This window comes from Hylobates moloch, unplaced genomic scaffold (genome assembly GCF_009828535.3).
Source record: "Hylobates moloch isolate HMO894 unplaced genomic scaffold, HMol_V3 SCAFFOLD_12, whole genome shotgun sequence".
Taxonomy (NCBI): Eukaryota; Metazoa; Chordata; class Mammalia; order Primates; family Hylobatidae; genus Hylobates; species Hylobates moloch.
The window spans coordinates 3744288-3763341 of NW_026652287.1; the positions used below are offsets into that span (position 1 = coordinate 3744288).

Sequence of the window (19054 nt, forward strand, 5' to 3'; positions counted from 1 at the left end):
TGATAGACCGCTAGCAAGACTCAAAGAAAAGAGAGAAGAATCAAATAGATGCAATAAAAAATGATAAAGGGGATATCACCACCGATCCCACAGAAATACAATGTACCATCAGAGAATACTACAAACACCTCTATGCAAATAAACTAGAAAATCTAGAAGAAATGGATAATTTCCTCAACAAATACACCCTCCCAAGACTAAACCAGGAAGAAGTTGAATCTCTGAATAGACCAATAACAGGCTCTGAAATTGCGGCAATAATCAATAGCTTACCAACCAAAAAGAGTCCAGGACCTGATGGATTCACAGCCGAATTCTACCAGAGGTACAAGGAGGAACTGGTACCATTCCTTCTGAAACTATTCCAATCGATAGAAAAAGAGGGAATCCTCCCTAACACATTTTATGAAGCCAGCATCGTCCTGATACCAAAGCCTGGCAGAGACACAACCAAAAAACAGAATTTCAGACCAATATCCTTGATGAACATTGCTGCAAAAATCCTCAATAAAATACTGGCAAACCAAATCCAGCAGCACATCAAAAAGCTTATACACCATGATCAAGTGGGCTTCATCCCTGGGATGCAAGGCTGGTTCAACATACGCAAATCAATAAATATAATCCAGCATATAAACAGAACCAAAGACAAAAACCACATGATTATCTCAATAGATGCAGAAAAGGCCTTTGACAAAATTCAACTATCTTTCATGCTAAAAACTCTCAATAAATTAGGTATTGATGGGATGTATCTCAAAATAATAAGAGCTATCTATGACAAACCCACAGCCAATATCATACTGAATGGGCAAAAACTGGAAGCATTCCCTTTGAAAACGGGCACAAGACAGGGATGCCCTCTCTCACCACTCCTATTCAACATAGTGCTGGAAGTTCTGGCCAGGGCAATCAGGCAGCAGAAGGAAATAAAGGGTATTCAATTAGGAAAAGAGGAAGTCAAATTGTCCCTGTTTGCAGATGACATGATTGTATATCTAGAAAACCCCATTGTCTCAGCCCAAAATCTCCTTAAGCTGATTAGCAACTTCAGCAAAGTCTCAGGATACAAAATCAATGTACAAAAATCACAAGCATTCTTGTACACCAATCACAGACACACAGCCAAATCGTGAGTGAACTCCCATTCACAATTGCTTCAAAGAGAATAAAATACCTAGGAATCCAACTTACAAGGGATGTGAAGGACCTCTTTAAGGAGAACTACAAAACACTGCTCAATGAAATAAAAGAGGATACAAACAAATGGAAGAACATTCCATGCTCCTGGGTTGGAAGAATCAATATCATGAAAATGGCCATACTGCCCAAGGTCATTTATAGATTCAGTGCCATCCCCATCAAGCTACCAATGACTTTCTTCACAGAATTGGAAAAAACTACTTTAAAGTTCATATGGAACCAAAAAAGAGCCCACATTGCCAAGTCAATCCTAAGCCAAAAGAACAAAGCTGGAGGCATCATGCTACCTGACTTCAAACTATACTACAAGGCTACAGTAACCAAAACAGCATGGTACTGGTACCACAACAGAGACATAGATCCATGGAACAGAACAGAGCCCTCAGAAATAATGCCACATATTTACAACTATCTGATCTTTGACAAACCTGACAAAAACAAGAAATGGGGAAAGGATTCCCTATTTAATAAATGGTGCTGGGAAAACTGGCTAGCCATATGTAGAAAGCCAAAACTGGATCCCTTCCTTACACCTTATACAAAAATTAATTCAAGATGGATTAAAGACTTACATGTTAGACCTAAAACCTTAAAAACCCTAGAAAAAAGTCTAGGCAATACCATTCAGGACATAGGCATGGGCAAGGACTTCATGTCTAAAACACCAAAAGCAATGGCAACAAAGCCAAAATTGACAAATGGGATCTAATTAAACTAAAGAGCTCCTGCAGGGCAAAAGAAACTACCATCAGAGTGAACAGGCAACCTACAAAATGGGAGAAAATTTTCACAACCTACTTATCTGACAAAGGGCTAATATCCAGAATCTACAATGAATTCTAACAAATTTACAAGAAAAAATAACCCCATCAAAAAGTGGGCGAAGGACATGAACAGACACTTCTCAAAAGAAGACATTTATGCAGCCAAAACACACATGCAAAAATGCTCATCATCACTGGCCATCAGAGATGCAAATCAAAACCACAGTGAGATACCATCTCACACCAGTTAGAATGGCCATCATTAAAAAGTCAGGAAACAACAGGTGCTGGAGAGGATGTGGAGAAATAGGAACACTTTTACACTGTTGGTGGGACTGTAAACTAGTTCAACCATTGTGGAAGTGGGTGTGGCGTTTCCTCAGGGATCTAGAACTAGAAATACCATTTGACCCAGCCATCCCATTACTGGGTATATACCCAAAGGATTATAAATCATGCTGCTATAAAGACACATGCACACGTATGTTTATTGTGGCACTATTCACAATAGCAAAGACTTGGAACCAACCCAGATGTCCAACAACGATAGACTGGATTAAGAAAATCTGCCACATATACACCATGGAATACTATGCAGCCATAGAAAATGATGAGTTCGTGTCCTTTGTAGGGACATGGATGAAATTGGAAACCATCATTCTCAGTAAACTATCACAAGGACAAAAAACCAAACACTGCATGTTCTCACTCATATGTGAGAATTGAACTATAAGAACTCCTGGACACAGGAAGGGGAACATCACATTCCGGGGACTGTGGTGGGGTGGGGGGAGGCGTGAGGGACAGCATTAGGAGATATACCTAATGCTAAATGACGAGTTAATGGGTGCAGCAAACCAACATGGCACATGGATACATATGTAACAAACCTGCACGTTGTGCACATGTACCCTAAAACCTAAAGTATAATAATAACAATAATAAAAATGATGAGTCCATGTCCTTTGTAGGGACATGGATGAAACTGGAAAACATCATTCTCAGCAAACTATCGCAAGGACATAAAACCAAACACCGCATGTTCTCACTCGTAGGTGGGAATTGAACAATGAGAACACATGGACACAGGAAGGGGAACATCACACACCGGGGACTGCTGTGGGGTGGGAGGAAGGCGGAGGCATAGCATTAGGAGATATACCTAATGCTAAATGACGAGTTAATGGGTGCAGCACACCAACATGGCACATGTATACATACGTAACAAACCTGCATGTTGTGCACATGTACCCTAGAACTTAAAAGTATAATAAAAAAAAAAAAAAAAAAAAAGAATGCACCCATCCCACCAAGAGCCACTTGCCCAGTTGTTCCTGCTTGGGATCTTTCCGCAGTGTCTGCCTTCCAGCCTCCAAAGCCACCCTGTTCCCTGTCTATTTCTCAACACCCTGCTGATTCTGCAAGTTCCCAGTGGCCTTCCAGTAAATCGTATTTTACTGTAGTAATGAGGTCCATTTCTTGCTTACAACTGAACATCCTATCTGATAAGACTGGTCTTCCTCTCAGATGCTGCCTCATAACAAAAGGACGTCTGTTGTCCCAGCGTGACATCCAGGCCACAGTCAGCTGGGGAATCTCTGATCCCCTACGTTTTGATAAGGCCCCATATCAGATAAGGTACAAGCCAGGCTTCTAGGGAAAAGAAAATTGAGACATTTATTTCAAGTGACAGTTTAGAAAGGAATGGTCCATGGCCAGGGGAGGCTCCGCCTCTGACTCACGAGCTCATCTAGGGACGCACTTCCTTCTACCAAGATGCTCCTCCAAGAATTGCCCTCATCTACAGCCTTGCTCCACCCCAGCACTGCTGGCATTTTGGGGTGGATGATCCTCTGTTGGGGGACTGTCCTGTGCATCATACGGTGTGTAGCAGCACCCCTGGCCTCCACCCACCAGAGCCGGTCACCCCTGCCATTGAGACAAAACTATGTCACAACCTCAGTGCCCTCATTCCAGCCCGCAGGGAGAAGGAGGAAATAAAAGCCAGTGGTGGCTGAGCAAGCTCCTTTAGGACCTGGGCAACTCCCTCTGCTCCATTAGCACGTACTTGTCCCCGGTCACTCCAGCTGGAGGGGAGGCAGGGAGGTGCCTCCAGCTGAGCAGTGTGGGCCCGGCTAAAGCACAGGGGGTCTTTTTACTAAATTGCGGGGAGAAGTCATAGGCTCTGGAAACAAACAGCAGTCTCTGTCACAGGTCTTGACAGACCACTGTAAATACCCCTCTCACGGGATCAACAAGAGGCAGGGCAGCGAGGCCTGGATTCAGGTCATCTCAGCTGGATATATGTGGCGATAATTATATATGCACGTGTGTTTAACACACAGCACACATATAAAGCATATATGTGCGTAATACATACAGGCACACATACATGTACTTATGTTTATGTAACATACCACACATATATATTATACATGCATGTACATTGTTATATGTGTATTCACACTCATGTATATATACATAGAAAACTCCCATGTGCATAATGCATACATGTACACCTATACTTATATGCATAAATCACATACATATTTAACATTTTATATATATATATATATATATACTCTGTTTCTTGGGTTCTCTAGGGACGGGGAGCTAGAACATAGAAAAGTTGTAAGAAAAGTCAGTGGGCATCATCTCTGATGGGCAAAAGTATATTCCCCATTGCTGCAGCAAAGCTGGTGGGTTCAGAGCAGGAGCTTTGGGGTCACAGGGACACGGATTTGAGCTTGCTGCTGGTGCTAACCCCATGGTACAGAAGATGCAATGAAGGTTTAATGGGTGGAGGTTTTGAGGGTGGACGGTCGCTGGTTGGAATGTATGCTCTGCCAATATCCTAGCTGAGGAAGTTACTGACTCTCTATTCCTTGATGACTATTCCCTTGTTTACCTCACTCTAATCCTCGATTATTTCATATGTGAAATGGGATGATAGTTGTTCAAACATCGTAGGGTTGTGAGGAGGGGTGAGGAAATGGTGCACACTGGCTGGCTATAGGAAGCGCTCAGTAAACAGGAGTTATCACAGCTCTAAATATCACCAGGTTAGTCCTTCATGGATGCTGAGGGGCGGATTACAGCACTGGGCTAGGTCAGTGGTTCCTGAAACCTACTTGGAGAGCTTTTACAAAATCTAGATAGAAAAGTACCCCCACCTCTCCGAGGAATTTGCAGTTGATTGATCAGGGGCAGGGCCTAGGAGTTTGTTTTTGTAAAGGCTTCCCCCAGTTGATTCTGATGTACAGCCAGGTTTGGGAAGTGGCCTTCCAATGCTAAAATTTTATATTCTAATTCTTTAACTTCACTCTCTGTCCTTTTATCTTCAAGCCAGAAATCCCAGCCTTGGTCCCTTCCCAAGCCATTAATACGCATTTACGACTCTCTGTCGTCCTTCCTCCTTCCAGTCCTGATCAATAGTTCTCCTCTTAGTATTTGGCACTCCTCTTTATGCACTGGGCAAGCTCTCAAGGTCAGTGATGGGCAAAGAATCTTCTCTTTAAACAATAGTGCTGACCTGCAGGATTCTGTGTTCCTGAACCATTCAGCGGCGATTGGATTTAAAGCAGCCCTCTGCTCTGTGTGTGCATGGCAGAGTGAGATGGGAGCCACACCCAGTAGAATGCTGTTGGGAAGACCAGTGCTGAATGCTGCAGAGGTGTGGCGAGCGAATGAATTCAGTGCAGAAGGTGGCTGCCGGCCCCAGACACTGCTGCCACCGATGACGAATGAGCCTCCAGAAGCCAGCTGCAAGCTCTGCTCCTGTATGGAGCCTGCGTGCAGTTACTTAGACAGCTCGCCAAGTGACCCCCAGAAAAAAAGGCAAGACTTGACTCTTCAAAGTACATGAGGTAATTTATCCCACAATTGGACCTGTGCATTTGCCCAACAGATGAAGGCATAAGGTTATTTCTTGCAGAGCTTACTGTCGTGATGAAACACTGGGAACAACCTAAATGGCCTTCAGTAGAAAGCTAGCTAAGGAGTTCATGGGGCCCTCTGCTTCTGTGGGGTTATGACAGCACCTCAGTCCCCATGGACATAGTACTGGCTTCCAAGGCTGTAAAGGGCTGATAAGGGCTCTTCCGGCCCTGTGTGGACCCCATAAGTGTCTCCAAGCTTCAATGCCAGTGTGGACTCTGTTGTCTAGTGGTGTGGACTGGTATAATGGGTTGATTACAGCGAGGAGCCCCAATTCTACCCATGTGCACATCATTTCCCTTTTTTCAGTTTGTAATATTTAATTGATATTCTATGTACTCAAAGCATACAACATGATAATTTGATATTATATATACATTGCGTGGTTATTTTCAATATATCTCTGTACTCTATCGGTGGGGGGGGAGTGTATTTCTCCACTTTTTGAATCTCAGCTGACTTTTCCACTTGCCTTAAGTTCACAAAATATAGCAGATACAACATTGTGCCAGCTCCAAACCTAAGTGTCAAAAACCCTTGAATGCTCCTGCTCATTCTTTAGAACTTTCTGCCTCCACAGTAACAAGCCCAGGCTAGCTTGCTGAGGAATGAGTCATGTAGAACAGTTGCCCTTGTCAAGGCTTCAAACATAAGACGGCCCAGCCAGCTGACCGTAGAAACATCAGTAAACTCAGCCAAGATTTACGAACTGTCCAGCCAATGCAGAGATGCGTGCATTGGATAAATGTTTATTAACAGTGGGTTTAGTGCTTGTGGGTTTAGTGCTTGTATATTATGCAGCAGGAGCTAACTGATACATCTGGGTGGGGTATGGTGGTTCCCTAATCTTTATTATAGAGTCAATGTGGCTTCTTGTTATCATGTAGCATTCTATAGGTCCCAAAGTATAAAGGATCTGTGGAGTCTCTTCTCTGGACACATAAAGTCACCCCAGGCTTCCAGGACCCCCATATATGCCCCAGGAGCAGAAGATTCAGAGCTCACCATCATCAAAATAAGTGTCTCTGGCACTATGATGATCTCTGGGGAAGAAGGCATGGGCAGCTGTGATCCAGAGGCAGCAGAACAGTGGCTATCACTGTGGTTGGCTTTTTCAGTGGGGATATTGAGGTACAAGGGAAGTCACTGTCATCAGTCTACACTGGCGGTGATACATGGCAAAGACAAGGTTGGAATCCGGATGGCAACACTGTCTACATACTGTCCCCCTGGGGCAGAAAACTCAAGTACCTGCCAGGGCCAGCCAGGTAGTGAAATGTGTGAGTCGTCATACCTGACCGCATTTTCTTCAGCACAGAAGCACGTTGCTTGCATATTAAACAGGTGCACAGAATCTTTACTTACACAGAGAATGAGCCTCTCTATCATTGTTCTTGGAACACAAGCATGATTGGCTTCCCTCTTGACTCTCCCACAAGAAACACATGAGCGCACACATAATGATATATAGCAACTGACAACCGGGTTTCGTGTCAGGAGGACAATTAAAAGGGGTAGGGACTGAGGAGATGTTTTTCCAAAAAGAGGTGACCACCCCTTCACATCAGGCATGTGGAAATGCAAGCCCAGTGTCTTCAAGCTTTTCAAATTTTCAGGAGAATCAGGAAGTTTCAATCAATCTGTATGTGAAACCTTCAGATAGGCAATTCTTAGTAGCTATCTAACAAATAAATCATGTTGGGATTGTAGGAAATAATAAATGAAGGAGGTTATACTCTTTGACAGTGTGGTTAAAATAAAAATAACAGATAAAATGAATTGAGTGCTCACAAACACAATGTTAAGCAAAAGAAGACACAAAAGAGCAATATACTATATGATTGCATTTGTAGGAAGGTCAACAACAGGCAAAATAATACATAATGATATGAGTCCAAATAGTGGTTACTGTTAAGGTTATATTGCCTAGAAGGGGTATGAGAAAGCCTTCAAGGAGTACTGCTAATGTCCTATATCTTAATCTGGGTGGTGGTTTCAGGGGTGGTTACATATTTAAACATTTGTAGGCTGGGTGCAGTGGCTCATGCCTGTTATCCCAGCACTTTGGGAGGCTGACACAGGCAGATTTCTTAAGCTCAGGAGTTCAAGAACAGCCTGGGCAACATGGCAAACCCTGTCTCTTCAAAAAATACAAAAGTTAGCCAGCTGTGGTGGTGCACGCCTACAGTCCCAACTTCTTGGGAAGCTAAGGTGGGAGGATCACTTGAGCCCAGGAGGTCGAGATTGCAGTGAGCCAAGATCATGCCACTGCACTTCAGCCTGGGCAACACAGTAAGATCCTATCTCAAAAATAAAAATAAATACAAATTGTAACAAATTAAAAATATGCAGTTCTGTGCATTTTCCTAAACTCAAATTATAGCTCTATCAATATAACAATAGTGATAATAATAATATAAACTATAAACAACTGTATGCTATAAATATGAAAAAAAAGAAAAATAGGCAAAATGTATTGAGCACTATGTGCCAAACACTGATCAAGGATAGTTCACATATTTCATTCTCACACCTACCCTATGGTGGCAAATGTTACCATCCCTAATCTGTAAATGAGAAAATTGAGGTTCATAAAAACCACGGAACTTTCCCAAGTTCATACAGCTCATACACAGCAGATATGGGCTATGAAATTAGTGCACCTGGCCCCAGAGCCTGCATTCATAATCCCCACCCTATGCACAGACGTGGTGTGCCTGCACACTCTCGCACACACACCCTCAAGGTAACAAACTCAACTTATATCTCTCTATGCCCACTACAGAGAGGACCCAGTTTAATTTCCTCTTTTTACGTTTTTGTTTACAAAGCATTCAGCTGTTCAAGTGAGGCTACAACTTCTAAGCGATTCAGAGTTTTCCACAGCTGAAAACAATACATATTTCCTGTCATTTATATCCATAGATTAAATGTCCTTTGTGAAAAGTTATCATATTGATTGCAACTTCTCAATCTGTTAACTGTGCTGGGTGAGTAGTGACCATGCATTTATGATACCAAGGCTGAGCCCAGAAGTCACCCAACTTGGTCATTCACAGCAAGGCAGGGGCTGATAGGTAGATCTGTCCGTGGTGCTGATTAACTCACTAGAGAATAAACAAGGCTATTCCCGCCCATCTAGAGGCAAGCTCTGGTATTTTCCCTTGCTCTGAAGAAGAGGAGTTTAGGATCAAGACCACTTGAGACGAATTGGATTTTATTTTCAAGCCAGCCAGATCAGGGTGAAGTTGGCTAAACTTTTCCAAAAGCTGTATTTGAGGAGAAGGTAACAAGGCAAGGCTTAAGTAGACCCATGAAGAACAGAGGTTGAGGCTTTATTAAAAAAAAAGAATTAAGGAAAGTACTTTGGCTGGGTGCAGTATGCAGTGCTCATGCCTGTAATTCCAGGGTGTCTGGAGGCTCATGCCTGTAATTTGGGTGTCTGAAGTGGAGGATTGCTTGAGCCCAGGGGTTCAAAACTAGCCTGGTCAACAAAGTGAATTAAAAAATTAGCCAGCCATGATGGTACATGCCTGTAGTCCCAGCTACATGGGAGGCTGAGGTGGTAGGATTGCATAAGCCTGGGAGGTTGAGGCGGGAGTGAGACATGATTACGCCACTGCACTCCAGCCTGGGAGACAGAGCAAGACCCTGCCTCCAAAGAAAAGAAAAGAAAGAAAACGGAAAGAAAATCAAAAGAAAAAAAAAGCAATTTGATGCATAAATCTTATGCTAGTTACAAATTCTGAAGCACAAATGATATACTGTCAGCAAAGGATTATATAGGTCTGGTCAGAAGAACATTTATTACAGTCTCTTAATTCCCCATGGGAAATGGTGTTCTGTCTGCCCAGGATTACAGGTAGTCTCAAATGGGGTTTACCAAAGCTCTTGCAGCTCCGGCTATGTTACTGTGAAGTAGCTGTGGGGTAGCAACCTCATAACTCCCTTTCCTGGTTTCAAAAATGACTTTAGTAAACCACAGCTTCTAAATCTCACATGCCATTTTGAGTGTAATTATAGGTATTTCCCTATATTGTCCACAGATTATATGAAAATGACAAAGCATCATCCATGCAAAGTTATGCTTCAACTATTTAAGAAAGAACTATTTAAGACAGAAAGAATTCAAATCCTACAGGGCTTGAGAGGGACTGGGCATGGCAAGCTTAGCCAGGACCTACACAGAACTGCCATGGCCACCAGATTATTGCTAAAAGCAGCAAATACTTTCTCCACTATTCCCAAAATAAATAATATATCTAGTCTACTTTGCTATATTAATGTTATAGTATGGAGTATAAATACAACTGGCAATAGGGAAGTAGAATTGCTCTCAGGTATTTTATTTTGGGGGATGCCTAGGGAACCCCAGTAGCACCAAAATCATCTGTATCCACCAAGTCAACCACTATTCTTGTGGCCACATGGTAAGAGACTCTTCCCACTGACAGACATGTGGTTTGCAATCATCTTGAGTTTGGGTAGTTTTATTGTTTGGTAGAGGCAATAGAATGTGGCACTCAAAAGGTCAAACTTGAACCAGACTACCAGGGTTCAATTCTTGGCCCTTCCTTTCTGGTCGTATATACCAAAGTAATTTATTTATCATCCCTCTGCTTTAGCTTTCTAACTTGTAAAATGGGAATAATAATGAACGATCTCAAAATATAGTTGTGAGGATTGAATAGATATAAACTATTTAGAACAGTTCAATAAAGTAAGAGTTAAATGAAGTCATTGAACATTGTCTTCTTATCTTCAGCCCCTTCAGGATGTTTATAAGATACTTTTTTTTTTTTTGTCTGAGCCAAAATAAATAGCATTTGCCACTACAAAGCTTGTTGGAGATGGCCAGATTTCTTGGTTGCAGGCAACAGAAATTGACTCATTATTGAAAAGAGATGAGAGGCTCAGAGAACAAATGACTGGGGATAAATGCTTGGGAAACGAACAGAACCAAGGGAACAGCAGAGAGTGAGATATTAGATACCACAGCAGAGGAAACAAAAGCCACTTCTGTTTCTGCCATGGATGTGACCTCCTATAGCCCCCAGCCTCCCTGCACTTCTGGTTCAAGAATCAGAATTCCTGAAGAAAGACTCAGGTTGACCAAGCCCTAGCCATGTACTGACCCAGCTGTGAGAAGAATCTCACACCTTCAGCTTCCAACTCTCTTAAAGGGATCACTGGTGTTCAACAGTCAAAAAATGACAAAATCCCACTGGAATGAGAGGCACTAGCTTCTGAGCAATGTTCTTCCCTAGAGCAAAAACATTTCCCATGAGTAGTCCACCAAGAGATCTAGAAGAGTTAAAATGCAAAAACAGGTCTGCTGCTATCTCATTAAATTTAACGCAAAAACTTGAACATGAAAGGGTTGTAACTTTTCTTCACTCCTCTCTCATTTCTTCTCGGTTCCTGGACTCAAATAACTACTGAAATTAAATATAGCAATTGAGGCTGCCTATTGTTTCTTGCTATGTAATATGTTACAGTGGCACCTTCAAACTCAGCCATCCGTCTGAATTGCCTCTGGTGTGTGACTCACACAATCGTTATTGTTGTAAAAAGAGACCCAAGAATGAGCTCTTGCATTATTCACTTCATTTATTTTGATACAATATTTGGAGCTACTTCATTAAATTAGCTTAGAATGTCCTGTCATTTTTCCCTCTGCCAGCGTCTGTTTCACACAGATAATATAACACACAGAGAGTGCGAAAAAGTTGCCTGCAGAAGGGAATAGAAATTGTTTAACTTGATTTATAGATTGGGGTTAGCTTTTTCTTCTCCTCTCAAAGAATCCAAATAGCATAAAACATTTCATTAATAAACATATCAATGTATTTGGTTACTAAATGGTTACTAAATGGGGAAGGCAATTAAGCTGTTGTTTCCTAAGATGAAAAGAGACAGTGTTTGGCTTTGGTTGGGGGAGGGGTTTCATCTAACTAAAGCTGGCTCTGACAGCAGAAATGCTAAACAGGAAGCCCATGTGTACTTTTAACTTGTATCAATGTGAGAGACTGAAATCTTCAAGTTCTGGATGATCTTGCTTTTCAGTCTAACAAAACAACCAAAAGACAAGCAGCTGTCTTATTCAGAGACTGTTGTTTTTTTACAGTTAATAAATTTGTCACTTGTGGCTGAGATATGCTAGGCACACAGGAATTGAATTTCATTGAATTTAAAGGTCCCCAGCCTCACATTTATGGTAGGAAAACAGACCAAGACAGCAGGACCCAGCTGAAGAAGAAGAGTTGAAATAACAGAATGTCAGAATTCCTAGCCCAAGGCTCTCCTCGTTAGACACACTGGTTCCAAAATTATCCAGAAATGAATGTATAGGAAGGAAAGACAATGTAAATTAGAAACCAGTGTTTTTTATTATTTTTACTTCTCCAGCTTTCAGAAAAAGAAAACTAAATCCTTTACGAGTGAAAACCATGTCTTCCTGCAGCTGTGACTGATGCTCAGCTCGCGTACACCAGCAGGGGCATCCCAGATGTTTGCGGCCAGTTCTATTCTGATTTGTGAGTGTTCATACTAGTTATTAAAAATTCTGAATGCAATCCCTCTGTCAACCAAGAGGTCAAGGAGGATGGAGTAGTCAGCTCCTGTTTTGCTGTCAGCAACTTTTCCACCTTTTTCTGGTAATAATATTCCAAATTTCCTTTGGGGCAGCCACTTTTCCCGTCACATTCAGTCTGGTGAAGCTCTCAATCACGATGCTTTGGTTTCCTCCACTAAAGGATGTCTCCTTGGTGCCCTCAAGAGACCAGCCATCGGTTTCTATTTCCTATCCCTGCTCTGCTACCTTGGTTTTCTCCTGCCCATTTTAAGTCTCGTCTTCGTTCTACTTTCCCATTTTGTAAGATACCCTCTAATAAAGCCCATTTCTCTCTAAGTTAGTCAAAGTCCATTTCTGTCACTGGCAACCCAAAGAACCTTGGATGAACCCCAAAATATAAGCCCCTTAGTCTTCTAGAAATGATAGGTCAATCCATGAGATAACAGTAAGTTACATCCCACAGATGGAATTAGGTGGCTGCAGGAATGCTTCCAAAAGCAAACCTTCCTGAAAATATAGCTTGGAGACAAGTACTGATGAGATTAAAGTGCCTCTTTATGTCATCAGGAAGTATCAACTAGGAAGAAAAAGTCTGTAACGATGAGACTCTTAACATGTTATTAAACGTCTGTTGAAAATACAATACTGACTCACAAGTGTGGGCCTCAGACCAAATAAGGTCTGGGAAGAATTTAATCAACATTTATGCAGAACTGTGCAGAAAAACTGTTGCTTATTTTATTAAGAAATTGTTTTTCAAAGGCTTGCATGATCATACTTGGAGGCATCTGTCTATCTACATTTGTTCTGTTTCCTGATGAAAACAACCCTCGACTTTCTATTAATGATACTCACGATGCCTACATTTATTAGGATACACCTAGGCAGTTGTAAATGACAGAATCTTGGCTCAAATTGTTTTAAGCAGAAAAGAGAATTCATAGGCACATGTAATATAAAACGGTGTCTAGAGGGAATCAAGACTTAGATTCTCTTCGTCGTCTGGCTCAGCTTTCCTCTGAAATCACATGACTCTCAGGAAGCCTCTTCCAACATGGTAATTGCCCAAGAAGCCTCAACACACGTTCTCCTCGTTTCATTCTCTAAAGAAAAGTTCTCTCTCCTCTTGGCATTTCCATGAAATGTCCAAGAATTGAGCCTCATTGGCTGACAAGAGTCATGTGCCCGTCCCTGAACCAATCACCTTGGCCATTTAGATTCTATCTTCTAACTGGTTAGGTAGGAGCCACACCTTCCCTCCCGGGGGTGGCCTAGGGGCCCCATGCAAGAAGAGGGCTTTCCCAAAAGAAGGCCAGGATGCTATTACCAAGAAAAAGGGCAAATTTAAATGTCCACTGGCCTCTCTTCACACTAGAACGAGAGGTCTATGGTTCATTTCTGAAAAGGCTTATTAGCAATTGCCTTTTTGGATTTATAAAGAATTATTTTTCTTTTCTCCTTTTTTTTTTTTTTTTTGAGACAGGGTCTTGCTCTGTTGCCCAGGTTGGAGTGCAGTAGTGCAATCATGGTTCACTGCAGCCTTGACCTCCCAGGATCAAGTGATTTTCCCACCTCAGCCTCCAGAGTAGCTGGGTCTACAGACACATGTCACACCCAATTACTTCTTTATTTTACATTTTGTAGAGTCCGGGTCTTACTATGTTGCCCAGGCTGGTCTCAAACTCCTGGCCTCAAGTGATACTCCTGCCTTGGCCTCCCAAAGTGCTGGGATGACAGGCATGAGCCACTGCACCTGGCCAATAATTCTTGTAAGCAGGAGAAACAAATATTATTTTGCCTGGTTCTGAAATCTCCCTATTTCTCTACCACCTACAAACTGGGTAAAATGAAGCAAGTGTGATTTGAAATCCTCACAGCAGAAGGGGTCTTTCTCCTTAGACTTTCCTGCTGAGTGCCTTTCCTCCAAACAGCAAATGCCATCCATGGTGTGAGACTCTTCACTGGCCACACCTTCCCACCTGCCTGTTAGTCCCCTTTGCCTCCTTGGACCACACTCCCCAAAGACTCAACTCCTCCCTTCATCCTCTCCCTTTCAAAACTTGTTCTCATCTAAGTAATCATGTGCTAAAAAATGTCCAAAGAGGTAAACAGCAGTAGATAATAGACGTTTCATTATCTACTAATAGAGAATAATGAAGCATCAACTATATATTGTGCTTTTGTCCCCAGTGCCCCCTAAACATGCCTGAAGTATCTGGTGTTTACTAAATAACCAAAAGGAGTGCTTGTGGCCATGGAAATTTTAGAATTGAATGGGGCTGGGGCGGTCACATACCCACAGAGATTCTGCAATGGTGATAGAATGGGGTGCTTTGAAGTCTGAGCAGTTTTTGCCAATGGGAGATATACTTACTCCTGGGTTGCTTCTCATGATTTCAGCAGGCAACATTACTTCATTCATAGAATGACCTCAAGGGGCTTCCCTGGGCATCTGTGCCCAAAAATGAGCCTTACTAATCTGACACTTTGTGATAGAAAAAGGGATCTGCCGAGACTAGTTTTATGTTCAGGTCTACATCTTTCTCCCATGTGGGATGCTTCCTGCCTTCGAAGGTAGACTCCAGGTTCTTCAGATTTGGGACTCAGACTGGCTTCCTTGCTCCTCAGCTTGCAGATGGCCTATTGTGAGACCTCACCTAGTGATCATGCTAGAACATCCAAGACTGAGGGACCAGAATCTGCGGAGGGCCTTCTTGCTGCATCATCCCATAGCAAAGAGTGAGAAGGAGAGAGAGAGAGAGAAGATACCATAAACTGATCTCCTATCAACAAAAATGAGCATTATTCACAATAGCCAAGATATGGAAACGCCCTAAGTGTTTGCCAACGGACAAGTAGATTAAGAAACTGTGGTACATGACTGTTTTGATTGCTCATTCTTATAAACAATAGCGGGTGGAGCCCAGATGGCCGAATAGCAACAGCTCCGGTCTACAGCTCCCAGCGTGAGTGACACAGAAGATGGGTGATTTCTGCATTTCCAACTGAGGTACCAGATTCATCTTACTGGGGTGTGCCAGACAGTGGGTGCAGGACAGAGGGTGCAGTGCACCGTGCACGAGCCGAAGCAGGGTGAGACATCACCTCACCTGGGAAGCACAAGGGGTCAGGGAATTCCCTTTCCTAGTCAAAGAAAGGGGTGACAGATGGCATCCGGAAAATTGGGTCACTCCCACCCTAATACTGTGCTTTCCCAACGGGCTTAAGAAACGGCACACCAGGAGATTATAGCCCACACCTGGCTCCGAGGGTCCTATGCCCACAGAGCCTCGCTCATTGCTAGCACAGTAATCTGAGATCAAACTGCAAGGTGGCAGCGAGGCTGGGAGAGAGGCACCTGCCATTGCCAAGACTTGATTAGGTAAACAAAGCAGCTGAGAAGCTCAAACTGGGTGGAGCCCACCACAGCTCAAGGAGGCCTGCCTGCCTCTGTAGGCTCCACCTCTGGGAGCAGGGCACAGACAAACAAAAAGACAGCAGTAACCTCTGCAGACTTAAATGTCCCTCTCTGACAGCTTTGAAGAGAGTAGTGGTCCTCCAAGCACGCAGCTGGAGATCTGAGAACGGGCAGACTGCCTCCTCAAGTGGGTCCCTGACCCCCGAGTAGCCTAACTGGGAGGCACCCCCCAGTAGGGGCGGACTGACACCTCACACGGCTGGGTACTCCTCTGAGACAAAATTTCCAGAGGAACTATCAGGCAGCAGCATTTGTGGTTCACCAATATCCACTGTTCTGCAGCCACTGCTGCTGATACCCAGGCAAACAGCATCTGGAGTGGACCTCTAGCAAACACCAACAGACCTGCAGCTGAGGGTCCTGTTAGAAGGAAAACTAACAAACAGGAAGGACATCCACACCAAAAACCCATCTGTATAACACCATCATCAAAGACCAAAGGTAGATAAAACCACAAAGATGGGGAAAAAAACAGAGCAGAAAAACTGGAAACTCTAAAAATCAGAGCACCTCTCCTCCTCCAGAGGAACGCAGCTCCTCACCAGCAATGGAACAAAGCTGGATGGAGAATGACTTTGACAAGGTGAAAGAAGAAGGCTTCAGATGATCAAACTTCTCCGAGCTACAGGAGGAAGTTCGAACCAATGGCAAAGAAGTTAAAAAATTTCAAAAAAATTAGATAAATGGATAACTAGAATAACCAATGCAGAGAAGTCCTTAAAGGACTTGACGGAGCTGAAAACCAAGGCACGAGAACTACGTGACGAACGCAGAAGCCTCAGTAACTGATGCGATCAACTGGAAGAAAGGGTATCAGTGATGGAAGATGAAATGAATGAAATGAAGCATGAAGAGAAGTTTAGAGAAAAAAGAATAAAAAGAAATGAACAAATCCTCCAAGAAACATGGGACTATGTGAAAAGACCAAATTTATGTCTAACTGGTGTACCTGAAAGTGACGGGGAGAATGGAACCAAGTTGGAAAACACTCTGCAGGATATTATCCAGGAGAACTTCCCCAATCTAGCAACACAGGCCAACATTCAGATTCAGGAAATACAGCGAACGCCACAAAGATACTCCTTGAGAAGAGCAACTCGAAGACACATAATTGTCAGATTCACCAAAGTTGAAACGAAGGAAAAAATGTTAAGGGCAGCCAGAGAGAAAGGTCGGGTTGCCCACAAAGGGAAGCCCATCAGACTAACAGCTGACCTCTCAGCAGAAACTCTACAAGCCAGAAGAGAGTGGGGGCCAATATTCAACAATCTTAAAGAAAAGAATTTTCAACCCAGAATTTCATATTCAGCCAAAATAAACTTCATAAGTGAAGGAGAAATAAAATACTTTACAGACAAGAAAATGCTGAGAGATTTTGTCACCACCAGGCCTGCCCTAAAAGAGCTCCTGAAGGAAGCACTAAACATGGAAAGGAACAACTGGTACCAGCCACTGCAAAAACATGCCAAATTGTAAAGACCATCAAGGCTATGAAGAAACTGCATCAAATAATGAGCACAATAGCCAGCTGACATCATAATGACAGGATCAAATTCACACATAACAATATTAACTTTGAATGTAAATAGCGTAAATGCTCCAATTAAAAGACACAGAATGGCAAATTGGATAAAGAGTCAAGACCCATCAGTGTGCTGTATTCAGGAAACCCATCTCATGTGCAGAGACACACACAGGCTCAAAATAAAGGGATGGAGGAAGATCTACCAAGCAAATGGAAAACAAAAAAAGGCAGGGGTTGCAATCCTGGTCTCTGATGAAACAGACTTTAAACCAACAAAGATCAAGAGAGACAAAGTAGGCCATTACATAATGGTAAAGGGATCAATTCAACAAGAAGAGCTAACTATCCTAAATATATATGCACCCAATACAAGAGCACCCAGATTCATAAAGCAAGTCCTGAGTGACCTACAAAGAGACTTAGACTCCCAGACAATAATAATGGGAGACTTTAACACCCCACTGTCAACATTAGACAGATCAACAAGACAGAGTTAACAAGGATACCCAGGAATTGAACTCAGCTCTGCACCAAGCGGACCTCATAGACAGCTACAGAACTCTCAACCCCAAATCAACAGAATATACATTCTTTTCAGCACCACACCACACCTATTCCAAAAGTGATCACATACTTGGAAGTTAAAGCACTCCTCAGCAGATGTAAAAGAATAGAAATTATAAAGGTCTCTCAGACCACAGTGCCATCAAACTAGAACTCAGGATTAAGAAACTCACTCAAAACCGCTCAACTACATGGAAACTGAACAACCTGCTCCTGAATCACTACTGGGTACATAACGAAATGAAGGCAGAAATAAAGATGTTCTGTGAAACCAACAAGAACAGACACAACATACCAGAATCTCTGGGGTACATTCAAAGCAGTGTGTAGATGGAAATTTATAGCACTAAATGCCCACAAGAGAAAGCAGGAAAGATCTGAAATTGACACCCTAACATCACAACTAAAAGAACTAGAAAAGCAAGAGCAAACACATTCAAAAGCTAGCAGAAGGCTAGAAATAACTAATATCAGAGCAGAACTGAAGGAAATAGAGACACAAAAAACACTTCAAAAAATTAATGAATCCAGGAGGTGGTTTTTTGAAAAGATCAACAAAATTGATAGACCACCAGAAAGACTAATAAAGAAGAGAGAAGAATCAAATAGATGCAATAAAAAATGATAAAGGGGATATCACCACCAATCCCACAGAAATACAAACTACCATCAAAGAATACTATAAACACCTCTATGCAAATAAACTAGAAAATCTAGAAGAGATGGATAAATTCCTCGACACATACATCCTCCCAAGACTAAACCAGGAAGAAGTTGAATCTCTGAATAGACCAATAACAGGCTCTGAAATTGAGGCAATAATTAATAGCTTACCGACCAAAAATAAGTCCAGGACCAGATGGATTCACAGCCGAATTCTACCAGATGTACAAGGAGGAGCTGGTACCATTTCTTCTGAAACTATTCCAATCAATAGAAAAAGAGAGAATCCTCCCTAACTGATTTTATAAGGCCAGCATCATCCTGATACCAAAGCCTGGCAGACACAC

At 42.5% G+C, this 19054-nt stretch overlaps 1 pseudogene; it reads left to right on the forward strand.

The window, feature by feature from the left end:
• The window catches only part of LOC116479363 (NACHT, LRR and PYD domains-containing protein 9-like), a 66868-nt pseudogene that overhangs the window by 17630 nt on the left and 30184 nt on the right, over nucleotides 1-19054 (forward strand).